Raw genomic sequence first — 22,985 nt, forward strand, 5'->3', positions numbered from 1 at the left:
GGAAAATGGCTTTATAATACAGTTAAAGAGCAGCACAGAAGACACAGAGTCTGAGAGACAGACGGGTAGAGAGAGACAGCATGATAGAGACAGACGGGAGGAAACGGAGAGAGAAGACAGACAGGAAGAAAGAGATACACATTTACACGTATGTACACACTTTTTTAATCATACCTTAGATATAGCACATATTTCATATTTAGCTATCCATATTTAAGTGAGACTGTTAGTAATATGTGTAACACCTCTAAATAAATCCATTCATGTAGGTAATCCGTACTCTTTCCCATACTTCACACTTCCCACTCACACAGTCTACTTAACATCTGTTGAAATTGTCGGCTGCACATGTTTATATAACCCCACAACTGTTTATACTTATATTGGATATACTTTTTCTCCACGGGGATCAATAAAGTTTCATCTTATCTTATATTTGTCAATAAAGGTCACTGAATTAAATTGCTAAAACAAACAACAAATGAGGCAAATATAATATGTTCTTATATATTTGCATGATTTACATTTGCCATTTGTACACGTGTGGTTTCTTGATTGTTTTTGCTTGTTTACTCCAAATTGAAATGTATTGACAATGTAATATATGCATTTATGCTTCAGCAGTGTAAGAACAATTTCATCGTGCCAATAAAGAGGCGGGGAAAAGGTAGAGGAAAGAGAGCGAGAAAGAACAGGCCATCAAGGGGGAGTAAACAAGCCGGAGCTGTACTCTACCACGACCTTTGCTGACCCCGTGACAGTGTGACTAATGGCTTGGAAACACATAAGGTACAGGAGAGCCACTCCAACCGCTGATGAAGGCACACAACAACACACACAATATGCCATATGCATGACCAATGTTGTCCCCGCAATGAAAACACTGCCCAGAGTGAGAGAGAGAGAGAGATAGAGGAGATAAAAGTACTGCGTGGCTAGTAGCTATGCAATTATTTACTCCTGCCACAATGCACAGGAAAATAAGCATGACTCTTTTAGCTACTTTAAAGGTACTAAAGGTTAGCTACTTTAAAGCTACTGTAAATGTGTAGCATTCTGGCAAGAAAGAAAGAAAATTAGCAGCCTCTAAATTGCGTTTTACATTCTGTACCGCTGGGTCAGATTTTACAGGAAATCTGCTTGATTGCTTTACAGCACAAAACAAGAAGAGGGCGCAAATTGAGCAAAAGCTTTCAGTTTCTTGCCATGGGTGATGGTGGATAAAGTGAAAGGCCTATGGAAAAGTTACTTAGCCTACATGTTTATCCTCTTCAGTAAAGCAAAAGAGAAAACTTTTTTGTGACAGAAAGCAATGGGGTTTACGGGAAATGGTCTTAATTTTGAGAAAAACGAACACTATCAATACCACTGATGTAAGATAGAGGCTACCAATCGTCTCGATCATGGTCTCATTTGTTTAAGGTAATTATACCAATGAATCAACATTAATCTGACAATGACACACTGATGTTTAAGAAAAAGAGAAAAGGAGACAAGACAAACGGAGGGGAGACTAGAGGAGAATGCAATAGAGGACAAGTGGACCGATGTTGATAAAGTTTCTTGGAAAGAGACACACCAGACAAAATGAAGAAAGGGGAGAGGGAGAGATGTGTAGAGGGGGCAGAAGGCGATGAGTCGGGGATTAAATTCATAGAGAGATGGGGGAAGGATTGAGATTAATAGAATGATTGATTGCCTGGGCCTAAAAAAAACCTCCGAGGTGGCCTATTTTTCATCATCTTCATCTTTTCTCTCATTCAATTTCATTCCTCCCTCTGTCTTCCCCCCTATCTCTCAATCTCTGCATCATTTTGCCACTGGGCTTCCTCACATCTCTCTCTCTCTCTCTCTCTCTCTCACTCATTCGCTCGCTCTACATCTTGCTCCTGCTGAGCGCTTCCCTCTCTCTCTCTCTCTTCTGTTTGCCTAACACTGTCACTGTGCCTTTCTGTCTCTTTCCCTGTCTTACTGTATCTCTCCAAACATCAAATCTCTCTCTGTTTTACTACCATCTTTTTTCCTCTGTCTGCAGTTTCTCTCTCTCTCCCACTGTCTGTCTACGTCTCTCTGTCTTTGCCTGTCTTTGTCAGTCACTTTGCTCCCTCTCACGCTCTTTGTCACTCAAATTATACAGTATTGTTGGTGTCAGTTAGGGATGTCTCGCTCACCACCCACGCTTGCAAACACACCATTAGCTAAGCGAATGCAAACTGACACAAACACACACACACACACACAAAAAGGTGACGTCTTAAGAAAACATACCGTTTCAATCACAGTAAATAGTGATCTGTTTGTGTGCCGTCAACTTGACACTCTCTGTCTCTCTCAAAGACACACACACTACCTCTGCGTTCAGAGTACATGTCAAAACATGTCTGTTTTTTCAATATGTTTAAACTGCCTGCAAAGCTCCTCCCCTTTCCACTTCATCTAGCTCGCCCACTCCCAAACTTTGTCTTTCTCTCTCTTCCCCTCTCTCTCTTGTTTCTCTCTCTCTCTCTCTTTCTCTCTCTCCCTCTAGGCCTCCCTCCTCTCCTCTTTTCTTTTGTCATCCCACTTTACTCCTGGGAGGCAATTACTGTTTTCCCCTGGACTCAAACTAATTAGCTTAAAAACTCCCACAAATAAATAAAGCATGTCTCTGTGTATGTGTGCATGTTTGTGTGTGTCTCCTATGTGTGCACCTATGTGCCTGTGCATGTGTGTAAACGGGTGGAAAATCGAGATGAATACATAAATACTAATATGGCACAGATTTAGGCGAGGCTAAAGCCTGTTATGTGTGTGTGCCTCCTAATAAATGGCACTGCAGTGCTCCACACACACACATATATATGCACACACACACTCATGACAGCTCAATATCGATCAAAAATATGCACACGCACAGACATGCACATCTGACAGCTTAATTTTGATCGAATATGAAATGTGTACACACACACACACACACACACACACTACACACATATACACATATCTGACAGCTCATTTGGCTCCAGTCACAGTGCTGGTGAAGTACAAAGCCAGTCACGGCAGGCAGCCTTGTCACTGAGACATTGCTACTTGTCATTCCTACTGAATCACTGATATAAACACTCTAACTTCTTTTCAATGTACACTGGAAACAAAAACCACTACCAGCTGCAACCAGCCACACACACACACACACACACACACACACACACACACACACGGTTGCAGGTCAGTCTCTGAAACCACAAAGCCACCTTGTCACCCAGAGGGGCTTTTGTGCGAGCTGGTAGTCAGTTGCCAGTTCTCACTAATCAACCTGGTTATCCAGGCTGATTTAAACTGAGCTACATTCAGGTATGAAAAATTCACGAGCAAAAATCTATTGGGACAAGCGAAAAAAATGAGTGAAGTTGAGACCTGACATACACTATTGAGGGAAAACAAGATTTCCAGGGTTATATTTCTCTAGCGGCTTGAGCTTTTTGCAGCATTCAGCCCACGCACAACAAGAATGCATATCTCACACACACATACACACACACACACACACACACACACTGAAAATACTTTTGCACAGAAATGTGTGTGCGCAAGAATAAGCACACCTATTTCTCGGAGCTCTATGACATGCACTTAGACACATGCACACACACGCGCACAGAAAGACACACCAAAAAAATTCTTGATTCCTCCGTGGGAACACGGGGTTACTCTGAGTAATAGCACCGTCTCTCTGTAGCCAAGATGAACACAAACACACACACACACACACACAGATACGTACACACGTGGCGCCCTGGGGGGGAAAGCGTGTCCCATTTTTTAATAACAAAAAAGCTCTGGGGAGCCGTGTGTGTTGATAGCTAAATGACACTTACAGGTTGACGTGCTGGGGATGAGGCAGGCAAAAATACCAGGCTGCCAGGCACTAGGGGAGGGAGGCCAGGCCTACACAGGGAATTCATGCAGCAATGAGCAGCTGATTAAAGCGCCTGGCAGAAAAACTGGCGGAGTTGCAACTAGACACACAAGATCAAGGCTAGCCGGGGAGTCTCGGTTCACACGGCAACAATACCGATCCCTCTAGGCACAAATACTGTTCCTTCGCTTGTTTCCACTGAGTGTCTAAAAAAAACAATTTAACTTCAACAGTTCTGGAGCAATTTGAATGATTAACCCGCTTTAACACTTGGAAGTGGCTTATTTAACTACCTGGCTCTCCGCATCAAAGGCACAACACTCTGCTGGAAACTGTTCAATGCGACTTGAACACCTGAAGTCATTTCCTACTTTCACTGAACATTAAAATGACTGGAAAAACGGTTATACGCGTGACAGTCAGAATGCAATGCAATGTCTTAAGCTACAGGTTGGTGCAAGACGATACAAGAGTTTGCGGAAACGAGTCTGTTGTATAGGTAAAGCTGTATTGAACATATAAACAAATATGCCCACACACTATTAGGCACTATGCAAAGCAATACATTGAAAACACTAACTACAGAGAGCTGTTTGCTTTTCAAAGTGATACCTTGAACAATTCCAGCTGCATAGAACTAGATATGTCCAGGTTTGGCTTTACTGCAATGCCTCAAACACATTCACTTTCTCTGACAGTAATTGCATTGTAGGCCTGTGAGGGTACTGTGGCAGATATAAGTAGATAGCCATATTGACTTGATATCACTGGAGTGCTCCGAGTGTACACTTAAATAAATACTGAGAAAACCTCTGGGCGCAGTAGATCACATGGCTAGTTGATCAGGTTAGCTACGCACCATATGTGTGTGTGTGTGTGTTTGTTTGTGTTTGTATGTTTGTGTTGAGCAGCAGGAGTTTCAATAATAAAACCCTTACAGGCTCATGGCATATAGAGTGGTACGAAGCAGCATTGCAGCAGAGCACATAAGCTTTATTAGTGTGGAGGGCCAATGTGTCGCCTATAGCAATGGGGGAGGTGCGTACATATATGTGTGTGCGTGTGTGTGTGCGTGTGCGTGTGTGATGGAGGGGAGGGTTAGTGACTTTGCTCAGTGGTGACAATGTGTATTACTCACAACTGATTACAAGAGAGAGAGGGAGAGAGGGGAGTTGGAGAGATGGAGGGAGGGAGTGAAGTGAAGTGGGAAAGGGGGAATACAATAGAAAGATATGAAGAAAACCCCCGGCAACGTGTGCATGTGTGTGTGTCTGTGTCTGTGTGTGTATGTGTGTCTTCCATCGTCCTTAGATATGAAGGTAAATCATTAGAGACAGAACGACACATATCTTCACCTCACTGCTGCCCATTAGTGTCTAATACACACACACACACCCACCCACACACACACGCACACACACACAGACACACACATACATGCAAGCACTGTCTACCTTCTCTTTTTAACCTGACTTCTTTCTACCATTAACTTGTACACACACACACACACATACACACACACACACACTCACACACACACTCAGTAACAGGCCTCATTCTGGGGTGGAAGTGTCCTGTCCAACACAGGTTCTTGCCCAATTAGCAGCACATCTGCCATTAGGGATTTTTAATCTCTGCCAACATCACCATTCACTACATCTCGCTGTGAAACACGCTTTCAGTAGAGGGGCACACACACACACACACACACACACACACACACACACACACACACAGACACATACACACACACACACACAGTTATTTCAGTAGCCCCTTAACCCCCTTTCAAGCCTCTCACTCTTAACTCCACCCCTGCCCCAGCCCCCGCCCCCATCCCGCGCATCTCCATGGAGACTGGCGCCTGGCAACAGCTGGAGGAGAGCCGGTTGCCGCGGCGACACAAACGCCCAACTTCCCCCACGGCAAGGAGTGATGTCACCGGGCGGCCTGGATGGGCAGACTATTATGGTCTGGCCAGATGATGACCGTTGTGAGAGTTAAACACTTGTCTTCTCCTTTATCGCTGCCATCTATCAGCAATCTCTCCTGCTCAGTGACGATTCTCTCCGTTCTCCATTCTCTCCATCTTCATTAGAGATGTTTCTCTTCCTTCTGTGTCTGTCCCGCTCTCTCTCTCTCTCTCCTGTCTCCCTCCCTCCCTTTCTGTCTTTCTTTCTGCCCTACTCTCTCTCTACTTTTCACTCCTTTTCTTCTCTCTCTCTCTCTCTCCTACTTTCTTTCTCAAATCTATTCAATTCAGGAAGCTTCATTGGCATGATAAGATTATTCTTACATAAGCATGCAAAACAAGTTACCAGTAAAACAAACAAGCAAGCAGCCACTTGTTCACAAATGATAAAATGGCCATCATGAGTTTGGTCAAATTTGTCCCAGTGTAGGAGAACGTGCATCTCTTTCCTTTGTTTTCCTTTGTTTGTCTTTCTCCATGTGTTTGTCGATGTACTGTGTGTGTGTACTGTGTGTGTGTGTGTGTGTGTGTGTGTGTGTGTGTGTGTGTGTATAACAAGAAGTGGGCTTCCTCCCTGGGCAGTCGGATCTGTTTGTGTCTCCCTTTTGTTTTGAAAAGCGGTGGTTACTGAATCTGTACACAGTCAATGCATTCCTCAGTTTTGGATTTTTTATTGTTGTCAGGTAATCTGCCACACTGTCACTCTCTCCCTCCCTCTCTCTTCCTCTCTCTCTCTCTCTCCCTCTCTCTCTATCCATCTCCCTCTCTCTGTTTAACTCTCTCTACCTCTATCTTCTCTGTATCTTGCCTCTCCATCTTCATCTGTCTCACTTTCTCTTATCCTGTGTGGAGACAGAATGCGAAAAAAAAATAAAATAAAATTAGAGGCTGTGTGAATGCATGCAAAGTCAATGGAAGGAGGCGAACGGAGCGAGATGGAGGCAACTTTGCTCTACTTCTGCAAGTTGAGACTCTCACTCAAGGAAATCTGAGCTGGAAATTCACCACAAACAGATAAGCGAAAGCCAATCTACATGAAGCGGGACTCTATCCAGGCACCTTTTTCTCTCCTCCCCCCCAGCTAGTATTGACAGTGGGAAAAATATCAGTTGGGTTGTGACCACTGACATTAGCACAATAACTTCATAAAAGCCAGACTCCCCAAAGAAGACATTGGTTGTGCTGGCTGCCAAGCCTGGTGGATTAAAATGCAAGCATGATAGAAAAAAATAAAATGAATGTTGAAGCGTAGTTTCAAGTAGTCTATGCTGTCTCATCATTCCTCGCCTTTAAAAAACAACAAGTCAAGAATGATATCAACCAAAACCACTAACCACTGTACCCATGGCTGCTTTCAGTGGTGACAAGTGATATCAAGTGTGATGCCAATTTCACTTGCTTATTTTTCAAGTCAAGCAATTAAACTCAAGGGAGAAAAACAAATCTAAATTTTGCTTTGGTTCCTGTCTGAACGGAGGGTTACTCTTACTCTGTCTCGAGCTCTGTCTTTCTGTCTTGCTCTTTCTACTTATTTCTGTATCTTGCTCTCTCTCTCTCTCTCTTTCTCTCTCTCTCTCCTCTGTTGGACAGCTGTCCTACACTCCCTGAGTCTCCTTTATCATGTCATCCCCCCTCATCTCCTCGCCTCCCTCCCTCCCTCCATCCAACCTCTCCCCATCCCTCGCTCCAATCAAGATTGAGTGAAACTGACTGCCACCAGCCAGCCAACATCTTGTTACACGCGCACACACACACACACCCTATCTTGCTCGCTTCCTTCCTCTGTACATGTACACATGCAGAAAAGAGAGATATATAGACGAGATAGAGAGAAACAGAGAGAGAGAGAGAGAGAAAGAGAGAGAGAGAGAGGGAGAGAGAGATATTGGACATGTGTTAAGCAAACAGAGTTCAGTGTGAGTAGAGATACACACACTAGCTATGTGTCCTTTGTACACACACACTGTGCCCTAGCTATACCTCACACATACACACAGGGGTAAACACAGTGGATGACAGACACTCTCTATATAGTGGTATAGACACACACACACACACACACACACACACACACACACACACACACACACACACACAGGGGAGACTTTCAAACCCAGCCCATCATTAACCCTCAGCACTACATGCTTCACCTTTAGTCTAACCTTAACTTAATCCTAATCTTGTCCTCACTCCAAAGGCCGAAAGCTCAAAACTGGTTCTCACAAGGATAGAAATACAAGAGTACACACATACGCGCACACACACACACACACACACACCACCCACACACACAATGAAAAGACAATTCTTTTGTTGTGGTTGGCCAGTGACCCCAGGAGAAACTGAGAGCAGGGAATGGCAAGGAGACAAAGAAGTGAGGAGTAAGAGGAGAAACAGGCGTGTGATGAGGGAGGCAACAAGCCAAGACAGAGTGGTCCTGCCTCAGTTAGCGCGCTAACGTGAGCTGAAACGCTCTGCGCTCCAAACAGACTTAATTAATAGAGCAGGGCGGCGCGTAGCTAAGCTAATGCTAAATGTAATGGAGAAACGAATGCGACGGCTAACGCTAGCGGAACTGCTAGAGACAGTATCTAGTTACTGGAGTGGAAGAGAGCAACCCTAAATGGCCTGTGAATGAGGCAATTTGCTCTCGAGTAACTAATGTCCTTGTCTCCGTGCAGCAGTGTAGTGTTGGGGGGGGAAACACACACGCACACACACAGAAACACACACATAGAAACACACAGGCACACGCATGAATGAACACACACACATAAAGATGGTAAAGGTAATCTGAATGCACACACATTGCTGTTCCTGCACATGCACATACACACAAAGAGCCTGCTAATAGGGGTAATTGGGAAGGCTGATTGCTCAACGGGGGGTTGTATGTAGCTGTTTAAGAGTGAGGTGGGATGTCTCCATGTCCTTGTTTATCAGTATAAATGTCACCAGGTGTGACAATGTGTAGAACAATATGTGTACCAGCACAGTGATGTGAGCATAGGTGCTTGTGTTAGAGAGCTCAATCGCATTGAGTGGCTATATGGGTGCACCTAAAGGTGTGATATGCATGATATCCATGGTGTGTGTGTGTGTGTGAGCGGTAACTCGCAGTGAGGCTGATTTGCGCCCCGCCTGCGAGCCGCCCGGGGATTAAATGCTGACTTTGACTCCTTGGCCTCCTCTGACACCTCTCTCATCCCATTTTCTCACTCCGTCTATCCCCCACCATCCACTCTGCCCCTCTTTCTCTCTGCCATGGGTCTTGTTTTTTCTTCCACTCCATTTGTTTTCTGTCCCTTTCTGTCGGTTCTCCCCTTCGTCTCCCCCTCCTTCTCTCTCTCTCTCCTCCTCTGGCTGTGTTGTGAATGCAAATAGCCTGACACAAATTAACAGAGGAGTTTTTCTCCCTCTCTTTCTTTTTCTCTAGGCTATCTCTTCAGGCTGCTCCTCCTCGTAATTTCTCTCTGGATAGTCAGACAATTGATTGCTTCCTGTCACCAAAATTGGTAATATGTAGATACGTGCACACATACCCGCACGCCAACACACAAATACACACAATGGCACCGAAACAAGCATCCCAGACGCACATATTTGTCACACTAGTTGTCATACAGACACAGGCACAAACACAAGAATCACACTGGCACAAATTTGTCTCTTTTCCTCTCTCTAACTCTCTCATTCTTTCTCTTGCACACACACAAACACACATACACACACACACAGACACACAGGCCTGCAGGCTGGTGTCTGGGTGAGAACTTGATGGTTTGTTGTGCTGTGAAGTCCCACAGTGAGCAAGGCTGAGGGACTGAGAGACCAGGGCCAGCCCATTCATCTAGTGTGGTCAAACAGAGGGAGAGGGAGAGAGAGACAGACAGACACACACAGAGAGAGAGAGAGAGAGAGAGAGAGAGAGAGATAGAGAAAGGGAGATAGTTTACTGAGCACACACACATGGCTACGCATACAGTGCACGCACACATACACACCACCTCACCAAGCCTCAGCATACAAGCCTATTTAAAGTACACATAATTGGAGATACATGAGTACACGTGGCCGTCCTGGTGCATGTGTGTGTGCGTGTGTGGGTGAGAAAAAGAGAGAGAGAGAGAGAGAGTTAGAGTGTGTGTGTGAGTGTGTGCACTTAATCTTTTAGCCTGTTAATGTTTGAGTTGGGTGAATACACATGGGAGAGCCAGCCTGTGTGTAGGCAAGGCTTGAAGAGCTCATTACTGCATTTGTGTGAATCCAACTATCTCTAAAAGGATGTTTGACTCCTGCCTGGCTGGGATTTCGATGTGTGTGTGTGTGTGTGTGCGCGTGTGTGTGTGTGTTCCATAATTGATGAATCGATTAATTTTTGCGCAAATTTTTACCCACATGTGCCTCTCTCTCTTCATGTGTGCGTGTGTGTGCGTGTGTGTGTGTGTGTGCATTGTATAATTGATGAACTGATCATTCTTTGTGCACGTTTTTTATTCTTATAGGGGCCTCTCTTCACTGTGTGTGTGTGTGTGTGTGTGTGTGTGCACTTCGGTTTCTGTCACACTGGATCATAATGTGTAGCTCTCACCAGCAGTATGTCAACGTGTCTGAGTGTGTGTCCACTGTCATGCTGATCAGTTTCTTGGACTTGACACCCACACCCACACACACACAGTTGCCAAACAGTGGGATGTGTGTGAGAGATAGCAACGCTAGCCAAAGTCAGAGCTGTCACACACACACACACACACACACACACACACACACACACACACAGCCTGCCCTGCGTTGGCGTAGACTGTCCCCTGAAACAATTCTCTGATTCAAGCTCCTTTCCTCTGTCTCTCTCGCTCACCCTCTGTCTCACTCTCTCCCTGTGTCTCCCGCTCCTCCTTTTCTCCTCCTTTCTCTTCTCTGTCTCCTCTCCCACCCCTCCCTCTCTCATTCTTCTCTCTCTCCCTCGCTTCACCGTCTCAACATCTCTGATGATCGTGACGGGGAGAATGACGGCTGCACAATAAAAGACAACCGCCCCCTCACATAGACAGACACAAACACAGACAGAGCCAAATACACATACACACTGATAGACACATACACACATACCACCACACACAAATAGACAGAATCTTCAGTGGACAAATACACATACTGTAGATAGACGCATAAGGAAAACACAAACAATTATACAAATACACACACACACACACACACACACAAGCAAACACCCACACACACACGCGCACATATACATACACAGTGTGGCTAATCTGGAGAACCGGGACGAATCCCAGTGGGCCGCTGAGTGTGTGGGCTGGTTGGACGCGTCGATATGTAACAGCTTTATAAACTGACCAACTTGAGTTGCCGCGTGAAACGACTGCTGACCGTCTGTGTGGTTTTACCAAGTGGCCAAAACGGGTGAATTTTGAAGCCAATAAGGAAGTGGCGGCAGGCGGCAATTCCTCTAACGTCCACTAGGGGCTGCTTCCAAAAAGACTCCAAACCCGGCCAGACTCCATGCAAGTCAATTAGTGGTGTAACGGACCGTAGTTGATCCGTGATCCGTACGGATCCCCCCTCCACGGTTCGGCACGCATGTGAACCGCTGATTAATTGCAAAGTTTAACCATCATAGTGTGAAATACAGTTTTACTACCGCGGTTACTTTTTAAAGTAATAATTCCCTAAATCTCAATGTAGAGTTGCAGTGAAAAGATACAGTAAAGACAGATGTGTCCTGTCTTTTACTCTGAAGTGCAATGATTGCGTTAGGGAAGAAAAAAAGAGGAAGAGCGACTGATTTAAAAGCCGTCGCTTTCGCCTCCATTGAGTGAAATCCCGTAGGCTATGACTTCAGGCATTTTCAGTGGTGTAACTGGGAAACTGGGCATGCTTGTCATCATTGAAATAGATCACAAGATTGTGATGTTTATTGCAACTGCGGCAATATGTCGCCTTCCCTTCGACACACAGCTCCGCTCGGAGAAGCTCGAGTCTCTCTGCCTGTCTGTGGCAGAGCCTTCAGTGTTGATAGGCTATTACTCGTGACGTGTAACCAATCAGATAGTGCTGTGAGCGGGACATTGAGCGAGACTACAGAGTGGTGACTACCGACAGAGAGGCAGCTGCATCAGAGCCAAAGTAGCACATTTTTAAATTAATTTAACCCTAACCCTTTTTTTTTTTTTTTTTTTTTAATGCTGATCCAAAAAATGATCCGTGACTCAAAACCGTGATACGATCTGAACTGTGAGTTTTGTGATCCGTTGCACCCAGTGGTGGAAATGGGAGGGAACGCACAGGAACACTGTTCCGGGAGTAAACGTCGGGAGGGAACGGCGTTCCCGCTCAGATTTCGAAAATCTATTCAGTGTTTTTTATAGGGGGATATCGCTTATAGCTGTTTTACACTGTTTCTAAAGCGTGTTCATGAAACGAATATAATTTATTGTGCTTGAACGCACCACAAAAAAAGCGTTGTCATTGCTAGCGGCTACAGGTATGCTGGAAGCTGTCGAGAAACTCATCAAAATTGATGGTGGTGGTTTGCTTTCTAATTTCCTCAAACATTGGTGGTGTCTTTGACATATCTAGTCTCGTTAATGTAACGTTAATCTTGATTATTTGACGATTCATGCGCAACCCAGTTGAACTTTTTCTTGACGGATTCGTCACCGCAAATCAGAGGCGTTTTTTTTAAAATAGCATTGACGTTCCAAAACAACCCAACAGACAGAAATCTATCCGTTAGTAATTCTGTCCGTTTTCTGATGGATCAATGTGGCCGGAGTTCCCTCTGTAGGTAAGTTGTAGCCTAATCCTTAGTTTTGAGATACAAATAAGGACTCACCCCCTGATTTACTAAGGCAGGCGCAAACCAGGTAGATTTAAAAATAAATTTTATGTCTGCGCCTAAATTAAAACATGCTTTCACTGGGCGGTAAATAGTGTGATTAAATCAGCTGTTTTTCCTTTAGTAAATCAGGTGCAAGGAGCTATTATAATAATTAGAATGAACCCATCCTTTATTTTTGCGCTCTCTGGCTGACACACTTATAAAAAATATGCACTTGACTAGCATTATTGTTTATAAAAACCCCACCCGCCCCACCCAAGTATGGTTCCCCCAGTAAAACGTGGCCATTTCTACCACTGGTTGCACCCCTAAAGTCAATGGGCCGACAACCCAAGTTCTCACTCTAAATATAAAGTCAATAAATTTTTACGACAAGAGGTTATGGTCTCAGTAGCCAATTTCACTTCTTCTCATGTGTGTCGATTTGTGTCATTAACAGGATATAGCCTAACAGATACAAAACAGGGTTGTTTTCCTAGTGATTGACAGGTCGCCTGTCCAGTGATTGAGGTTGCTTTGGCTGTGCTGGCGTGTCAACATGGCAGCGATCATAAACCCAATCTTTAGGCTTCAAAACGGCCCTTCAGAAACCTATGGGTGATGTCATACTCACTACATCCATCTTTTTTTTTTTTTTACAGTCTATGGGTTTTAGCTGCCCTCTCTCTCATTTTCTCTGTGTCAGACTGGCAGTGGCACACACACACACACACACACACACACACACACACACACATACTGCTACTGACACGCCGGTCCAACAACAGCAGCAAAATTCACCTGGAAGCTGATAGGGGGGATTAGGGAGCGCTCCCCCCTCACGGATTTGCCAAGCCCAGGTTTGTTTTACAATGTGATTGGTCAGCAAACGGCGAAATGACAAGTTCAAGAAGTGTAGCCTTAGGACGGAGTGTAAACATAATGGAGAATAGAAAAAGGAAAGGTGGGGGTGAAAAAGTGGGAATTAAAAAAAATAGAAAGGTACAGCGAGGGGATGCAGCAAAATGTGCTAAAATGACCAATAGCTATGTTTCGTGTGCAAACTAGCTGGCAGCCAGAAGATAATAATGATGATGATGACGATGATGATGATGATGATGATGTTGAAACAGGTAGTGGGAGGGAGAGAGGGAGCAGGCCAAAACTGAGACATATGATATGGCATACATTGCACAACAATTATTAGTGCTGTTCTGTTAAAAGGATCTGCTGGTCTATGTATAAATTATTGCATTTTAAGTGCAAAATGGTAATAATGTTGGCCGCCTCACCCCATGCAACAATGCAGTGACTTTGCAGAAGTCATTAATGATCTACAGTATGGCACGCTCTCATTTGTTACTGTTGTATTTGAGTCTGCCAGCAGGCCAAGTTATTGATGAGGCAGCGCCAGAAGGATCCCTGCAGACACTGACAGCTACAGCTGTGCCCAGTGTTAAACAAAGACATATATTTTAATTCCACTACTGCTATTACTACTACCGCCATCATAACTATGATTCTGTTATTACTCAAAGCGTATAAAAGGGAAAAAAGACAATATAGAGGCAATACAGCTAAGGAAGCTTGTTTACCCTCTATGCTGCAATGTAGCTATTGCCCCTACATTTGAAAATCAAAAATAAGGTCACAAAAAGAGGTTGAATAGTCAAAGTATTCCTAAACTACCCATTAGGAATCATCTCAAATAATAAGTAATTCCAATACAATTAATACTAAGTAATCTAACTGCAGTGAAATAATAGTTCACTTCAGGTTTACATAATTTGAGTACAGAGTACACCGAGTTCTCTTTGAATTCTTTGCAGAAATTGGACAGTGACTTTTACATGTGCTTTTTCATTTGAGACTATCTTAAGTTTGAGATAAGGGCAAATTGGCTTAGTCTACAATATGAGGGGTACGTTAGGTGCTCACACGCTCAGCCTGTCCACACTGAGTTTCTCAATGCGTGGCTACATAGAGCTGTATCCATCTGCGACTCACTGCTGCTTCCCCTGAGAGAAGCACAAATATATCGTCACCGCACACTCTCACCCAAACCTACACACACACACACACACACACACACACACACACAGACAAACACACAGTGCATGCGAGCACAATCACGCAAGGACACACACACTCGTCACAAAAGCACATAACTCACTGCCTAAGCCTGTTCTCCCTCTCTTCTCACACACAGTGTTGAATCCACCTATATCCTTATTTTTCCATCTAGATAGAGTAACGCTACAGTAATCTCCAATTCCATTTTCTGCACCAACTCTCACCCTGCCCCTCCCGTCCTCGCTCTCTCCCTCTTTCGCCCATTTCTACTTTCCCTCCCTTTTCCTTCTCAACACCTCTTCCTCCATCTCTCTCTCTCTCTCTCTCTCTCTGTATTCTCTCCGTCTCGCAGCCCGGCTCTTTGCCTCTCCTTATTTCTCTTTCACTCCGAATCTCAGTCTGTTAACTTCTCCCTTGTTCCACTCACTCTCTATCTCACTCTCACTCTCTCTGTGTACGGTCCAGTGGGGCTGCTGACAGTAACCGCAGTACAGTAGGTTGCAATTAATCTTTCAAATCTTTCTCTCTGGCTGCAGACAGCGGACACACATGCACACACAGAGAGTGAGAGAGAGTGACGGGGGGAAAGGAGAGAGAGGTGAGAGAGACGGCAAAACAAAGAACGCTGCATAGAGCCAACATTTATTCCCACATCATAAATATGACAAGAAAATAAACTTGCTGCCCATGTGAAAATGTGAGCCCATTTTTCTCTACCCCTCCTATAATGCTCAGAAAGTCCAAGTGGTGCTCTGTGGGGAAGAGTGGAGGCGGCATAGTCGCTGGCTGCCAAATTTGTTTCAACAAGTCACAACCTCAGAGGGGATAATTAATCAGAGATTGACTGTGATTTATTAAACATTAATTCTGCTTTTTTTAATATACACTACACTACGCTCCCCGTTTTGACATTCATTGTTAAATATAGTGGCAGCCAATAAATTTTGTTGAACTGTAGTTGAAGTAAGACATTCAAAATGCTCAAGATAGGACGGAGTTTGCTGTGCTTGAAACAGAGGTACGCTGATTGACGATGCTTCAGGGCTTGAAGAAACAAAAAATCCATCCTACCTCTCCCTTTAGTCCTTATTTCGACTTAGTTTCCCAGCACTTGGGAGCAATCTTTCATTCTAGGGTCAGAGGAATACTCTGGTTGCTGGTAATGTTGGCGATCTAGGAACTGAAGCTATTCTACTGTTGCGCTCACTATTAAATTTCTCTCTATCAGGTAGCTACATGTCTAAAATGTGATGTAATGTAATTGGAAGTGAAGCTTCACTTCAGGGAGGCGCAGTGGCTCGGTGGTTTGCACTGTTGCATCACAGAAAAAAGGCCCTCGGTTCAATCTCTGGCTGTTTCTGTGTGGAGTTTGTGTGAGTTTTCTCTGTATTTCATGTTTTACCAGGTGTGACTTTATTAGCCCTTAACCTCTGAAATATAACGGCCCTGTAGGGTGTACATTCACCTCCATACTTGTTTGATGAGCACAAATACGCAAATACAGGAGACAAAACAGTTCCTAGAAGTAAAACAAAAGTTACTGTTCATTACTGATTACTGGCAAATAGTATTTGGAAGCATTTTCTGGGTTGTTTTGACCTGCTTATGGTGCAAGTTGGGTATGCTTGCCACACTCAACAAAGCAGCATGTACCAGAAAGTTTAAATGATCACAAGTGTGTGAATGTCAATTTAGTATAATTTTCTGTAATTAGCAGCAGGTTTAATCAAACACTAAGAATTATTTATGAATACTCTATGACCCAATCGATGTTGGTGCTCGAGTACTCTTGAAGACACAGGCACTAAAAACTGAAAACGCACTTCAGTTGCAGTCACAGAAACTGCTAAGCAACCTGCCCAACCAGTTCTACAGCATGCTGAACTGTGCTAAATTGTGCATGACCATCTTCCAAACTTTGCAGTGCCTTTTAATTACGGTATGTAATTAGTGTTTATCCACTGAGACATATTTCTGGAGTGTCTTGGCGTTTTGTTACATAAGTGAAATATGCCCTCATAACATGAAGTCATTTTCTATGCTTGCCAGTAAAGCAAGAGTAATTAACATTAATTGTGATTAATTTATTTTAATAGGAGAGGTAAACACTCAGCCATGAGTGGGTCGCAATAGAGGAAAATATATAAATAAAGTATAAAAGAGAGGGGAATGGAGGGATGGTAAGCGGTCATCTAGCTAACAGGTCAAAAGGAAGGGGAGGAGGGAGAAACAGCATGTCAGGCAAAAAGAAAATGAGAGATAAGACACGCAGAGCAAGAGAGAAAGAAAGGAGGAGAGACCAAACAACAAGAGGAGGAAGAGAAACAAGGAACAAAGAAGAGAGGAACAGAGAAAAAAAAACAACAAGAAAAGAGAGAGACGATGAGCGAAGAAAACAGCGCAAACAAAGAACTCAAGTGTAGGGGAGGGAGTGGCAGAGCAAAACGAGACAGGAGGACCAGAGGAGAGGAGTGTGAAGAGAGGGAGGTGTAGATGAGGAGAGAGAGAGGGATGAAGGATTACAGAGAGAGGGAGTGTGAGACACAGAGATGCTGCAAGAGGTCACACTCCACTCTTATTGTCTGCAGAAGACAATCATGGCTCACACTGTGCGTCTGTATGTGTGATGGTGTAATGTGTAATCAACTGTACGCCTGTGTGTGTGTGTGTGTGTGTTGTGCATGGTGTGGGTGTGTGTGTGTGTTGGCAGCTCTGTTCTCACTACAAGGAATAGTAGGCATGAGGTTATAGAGAAGGGGAGGGGTAAGAAACCAACGATGACACCGACAGGGGAAGAAAGAAACAAGATGGTCTTGTAAGACAGAGAGAAAACACAGAGAAAGAGACATTTGCATTTCAGACACTTGGTCAAGGCTCTTGTCCACAGTGACTTACAATGATTACAACAGTATAAGCCTAAATTCCTAGATTGGCAAGAGTATAAACAACCAAGAATAACCCAATGCTGAGACAGAATGAGATGTGGCATGAATGAATGCAAAATCCATGGCAGGAGGCCAAAAGACCAAGATGGACACAACTTTGCTCTAGGTGGCACAAATTGAGGCAAAGTTGATTTTTTTCAACTTGAGCAAGAAATTCGGCTGACACAATAAAATAAAAGCCAATCAGCTTCAAGCAGAAGTTCATCCAGGCGCCTGTAAATCTCCCCCCCCCCCCCCCCCCCAGCTAGTATTTACAGTGAGGAAAATGCCCTCGGGGTTGTGACAATGGCATTTACACAAAAAGTTATTAAAAGCTAGATTCCCCAAAGAAGACATTGGTCATGCTCACTACCCAAGGCTGGCGTGAAAAGATTCAAATGCGGGATTCAAATGCATGATTGAATAAAAAGCTAGTGCTGAAGCCAAGTAATCTAGACTGCCTTATCATTCCTCACCGTTGATAAAAAGAAAGAGATTTCTGTGGTAGCAAGTGGTATCATCAAATGTGCTTGCATGTTTGTCATGCTGATTTCACTGCTTATTTATTTTTAAAGTCAAGCAATCAAGCAAGTAAATCGAGTAAATTTTCACCCCGCTTCCCGTGTGAATGCAGGGTGAGGAGTACAAGGTCCAGAGCCACACTGCCTCATAATACATGGAGAAATAATATTCTTGTGTTCCTGTAATGATGATGCATTATAGAAAGGGTAAAAAGGTCATTTTTTTCAGCGGCAGAGGCAGAGACAGAAGACAGAGACAGTGTCGGCAACAGTATGTGGATTGATTAATTAAAGATCTTTATCGTTCATTCTACTGACAGAAAGAGAAAGAGGAGAATGTGCTCCAGGAAGAGAGAGACGATTGGATAGAGTGAGAGAGAGAGAGAGAGAGAGAGAGAGATGGGGGAAGCAGGGAGCTGAAGCAATACAGTGTTACAGAGAAAGAGATAGGCAGATGGAGAGATGGCTATACCGGAGGGGGAGATAGATAGAGAGATAGTGGAAAAAAGAAAGAAATGATGGTAGGGAAGAGAATTGGGGGGGGGGGGGGTGATTAGACAAGAACGAAGGACGAGGGAAACGAGGAAACCAGGAAGGAATGAAGAAAGAGAGATGAGACAATGTAGGAACTGTGAAAAGGCGGGATGGAGGGATGGTGGGACGGACAGAGCGAGGAGGTGGAGGGGTGAGGAGGTCTGGTGGCGCTGGTATTTTTACCTCTTGGCCATGATGGAGCGATGAGAGGTGGGAGGTGGGAGGAGGAGAAGAACGCAGAAGCTGTTATTAATGGAGGAAAGAGGGAAGGAGGAGGTGCGGTCGAGGAGTGAAGTCGCTAAAAAAAGAATGGAGCGTGTACAAGTCTTCACCCTCTACCTCAACGAATTATCGTGCAGCCATTCTGAATACAGAAGTAACACCGGCCTATTCCAATTACACAAATGCAACCTGCATGCCTGTTTGCGTTTATATCACTGTGCAACAAGTGGTTACAAATTTCATTCATTTGCACGGCACTTTGTTTATGTGTTCACTGTAATTCTGTTTGCGTTAAAAGTAAGCTTGTGTGCCTATGCAGTCAGGTAAATAGCTTCATGGGCATAAACACACCATATCATTACTACAATTATCCTCTTCATTACACTGTGATATTATTCCGCTGTTTTCCTTTGCAGCGCTAGCGTGTATTTCTCGGCTAATTTATATAAACACCTATTAATGGCCAGTGACTCATTCTGGCTCACAATCCTCAAAGCTTTTATCCTCCGTTAAAATTTTGTGGGGTTTATATCACAGAAGCAATGAGATAATTACAATACACAGGATATAATGTAACTCCCCCCTTATGCTATTATCTACGCTGAGCGCTTGCATGGAAATCTGGCTCGGATGATAGAAGAAAGGTATGTCATGTTGGTTTTCACGCTGCCGACGCCCATTAGAGATTTTTTCCATTGAATTAGGTCCACAACACCTCCACAGAAGGCTAAACGCTCAATTCCGATCTCCGCTAAACACTCTACAAAACACTGTAAACACTCCTTACCCGCGCTCAGCATTTCTCACATTTACACTTACCTACGCCTCAACCCACAACATTACAACAGACAGTTCTTAAAATCAACTCCATGAATCACAATGTTAATAGTCTGACAGGGTGGCTGACTGCGCTGGCTTGAAAACCGCTCACTCAGCAGCTGAAAAACACAATCGTATCAGCAATCAATGTCGAAACTGATGTCTGACCCCGCCGGCTTTTAAACAGCTCGCTCATCAGCTCAGAAAAATAAACTGTACAAACTTTAGCATCTTTCTTCAAGCATCTCTTATCTTACTTAATATTTTCTAAATAAAATACAGGTGTATACTTCTAACCTCAAGTCTTTGAGTGGCTGTGGATATCCAATCACTCATTCTGGCTCGCCTTCACCCTGTGCTTTTGGTTTTCTTGTTAATAAACGACTTTGTGAGATGGACCCGAGGTGCTACAAGGTACTTGGGATTCAGGTCAAGACCACTTGACCCAGGCGGGCAGGCTGGCTGAATAGCTGTGGTAATAAGACTGCAGGTTGAATGAGAGAAGTCATTACAAAAAGTAACTGGCAGGGAGGGAGAGATATTTTGATACTAAGACTCTGAACTTGCTCTCCTCTCACTCGTCTCTATTCCCTCTCTTTCTACTCCTCACCACCCCACGTCACTCTCTTCTCCACCTCCGGCGTCACGCCGCTTACTTCTGTCATTAAATCATACTCTTCTCTTCTTCTCTCTGTTTTCCGTCTGCCTCTGTGTATTGCTCCTTAGGTTATCTCATTTGCACCTGTTCTGTTTTGCCTTGAACCGATCATTCGTTTACCAACCTCTTCATCTTTCTTTTCATCTGCTCCCACTTCTTTTCATTCCTCATTATTCATCAATCTCTCTTTCTCTCTCTCTTGTTACACTTCTCTCCCATTATTTCTTTTTCTCCTGCTCTCTCTCAATCAACTTGTAGCCTTCAGCCATTTTTTTTTCTTCCACCACTGTGCCACTGATTCCCTCCCTCCTTTCCTCCCTCCTTCACTTCCCTCGCTCCCTGGTGATGAAAATGATGACAATTCTTTAATGAAAGAAATGAAGAATGCTGAATGCCGTTGCAGTAGCAAAGAAAAATAGCAAAAGAATAGAATAAATAGTGGTTGTCATGTGATAAAACCTAACTCTAATTTTAGTGATTTTTAGATTTTAACTTAAAGGGACAATAATATCTTTGGTAACATCTAACGGCAGCCAAAGGAACTACAACAACATCGGCAAACGTGTGTCTTCTTCCACAAGTCTCAGCCAAAGCCCCCAGCTCCACCCCAACCTCTCTCACCCCTCCCGTCCCACGAGCTACCGTGATCTGAAATTAACATAAAGTGAATAAATTAACTGCCTTTTTTACAACTGCAACCATAGCGATGCAATGCTATGCTATCAGCTAACCCAGAGGTCCAGAAGCTCAAGCTGTAGCTAATGCTAACCAACTTTACCCGATATTTTTTTATGCGCAGCTAAGCTGTGGTGAGCTAACGTTAACTATGTTACATCAACAAGAAATGTTAGCTTGCTAGCTTGTGTGGCTAACGTTAGCTACATCATAGGTTGCTTACCTGTCCAATAAATGTAGGCCAACTCCGGTCTTGAAGTTCATAGTCCTAAGCTCCTCCACCTTTGAAATGCTGCAGCAATGTTCACTCAGGTATTTACAACAAGGCTTTTTAGGCTTTGTTGTAGAGGTGTCTGGCAAAACCGATCGTTTGGTCACTGTACGTTCTTCCATGGTTGCGCAAATGAAACTGAAAGAAGTTCCAAACGGCGCGGAGCCCTATTGAAATGCCTGTGAAGCATTTCAACCAAAACAGAGAGTAGCCTAGGACCGGACTGCTTGTTTAAAGGATAAGGCTGGTGTTTTTTGACGCATTGCTTACCGTCTACAAATCCTATGAAAATAACAAAATCAACAATGCGTTTGCTCTACTCCCGTTACTTTCTGACTTCCCACGTACCGTTTTTAGCCGTCAACCCGGAAGTCGTTGGCTCCAATTGTAAGCTAAAAACCTTTAAATACAGCTCACAAAGACATAGTTTAAATTTTAAAACTCTCTAACTGTTACCAAGAAAAGTCAGGCTGTTGTAGTTATTTCCAAATCAAATTCAAATGGGAACAAATTCTTCATTACGCCGGGGAATATTTTCGGTGCTACGGAACTGCTTTCCTGAGATCGCAAATGTGTTTACAGCCGGCTTATTAAGTTGTTTGAGGAAAAAGTCGGCTGGCCCGGTGCATTGTGATGATGAAATATGCTGCCCAGAGCAACGGCATGGCTCTTTGGCGTGTTTTTAATAGTTTTTTTTAATACAATGGAGTTCTATGGCTGCTGGGACATGGCTTCATTGGGCACCGGCTACATGGACGAGACTTGTTGGCAAAACAAAATCATTGGTGATTTTGTTATTTTCATAGAATTTGTTGACGGTAAGCAATGCATTAAAAAACACCAGCCTTATCCTTTAAAAAGCTTAAAATCTCAGCAGCCATTGAGGTAACAGTGCAGTGGCTGGCATCAACAACACGTACAAACCCCTGCTGATATATATATGGTCATTTTGTGCAACGAGCCAGTAAAAATATTACTGATTGTTCCTTTAAATTGAAGGATTCCATGCTCCTCTTGGGCTTATGAAAGCCTTCCAAAGCCAATTGGATAAACTGTAAAATACATGGTGGCCAAGCTAAAGGCTGCTTTTCTCTCTTTTCACTCGAAGTTGACCTTTTTCACTGAGAAGTTGACCTTTTGAAGATACAAGGTTTTCACCCAACAGCGACGAATAGGTGGTTATGTAAACATACTGGAAATTTCCACACTAGAAAATATTAAGTGGAAATGCACAAATGAAAGTATGAATGACAGCATTAATAGGGTGAGCAAAACAACAACAGCAGCTGTATTACTTACTGTGACAACAATATGACATAGCCTATGTACAGTATGAAATAAGATACTAACAGTATTGATATATATATATATAAACAATCAAACAGAATACCTCGCTCCCCTCCTTTCACTCCTTCCCTCCCTGCCTTCCTTGTATTTCTCTCCCCTCTTCATTCACTCCCCACCCTCCCTCCTTCTTTCCCTCCTCCCCTCTCTGTATTTCTCTCCCTCCTTCGTTCCCTCCTCCCCTCTCTGTATCTCTCTCCCTCCTTCGTTCCCTCCCTCCTTCTCTCCCT

General features: G+C 43.8%; 1 protein-coding gene across 2 annotated transcripts in view; it reads right to left on the reverse strand.

The window, feature by feature from the left end:
- The window catches only part of cadm4 (cell adhesion molecule 4), a 146,340-nt gene that overhangs the window by 75,515 nt on the left and 47,840 nt on the right, over nucleotides 1-22,985 (reverse strand). Inside the window, exon 1 of one of the 2 annotated variants that reach the window (XM_071535538.1) lies at nucleotides 15,859-15,937. The exons of the other annotated variant lie outside the window; for it this stretch is intronic. The gene's annotated coding sequence lies outside the window, so the exon portion shown is untranslated. Of the gene's footprint in view, nucleotides 1-15,858; nucleotides 15,938-22,985 lie in introns of those variants that run through there. 2 annotated transcript variants of the gene reach the window in all.

The sequence above is a fragment of the Centroberyx affinis genome, unplaced genomic scaffold (assembly GCF_046629955.1).
Source record: "Centroberyx affinis isolate AG114_WGS23_722 - 3 ecotype Tasmania unplaced genomic scaffold, CSIRO-AGI_Caff_v1 ptg002726l_1, whole genome shotgun sequence".
Taxonomy (NCBI): Eukaryota; Metazoa; Chordata; class Actinopteri; order Beryciformes; family Berycidae; genus Centroberyx; species Centroberyx affinis.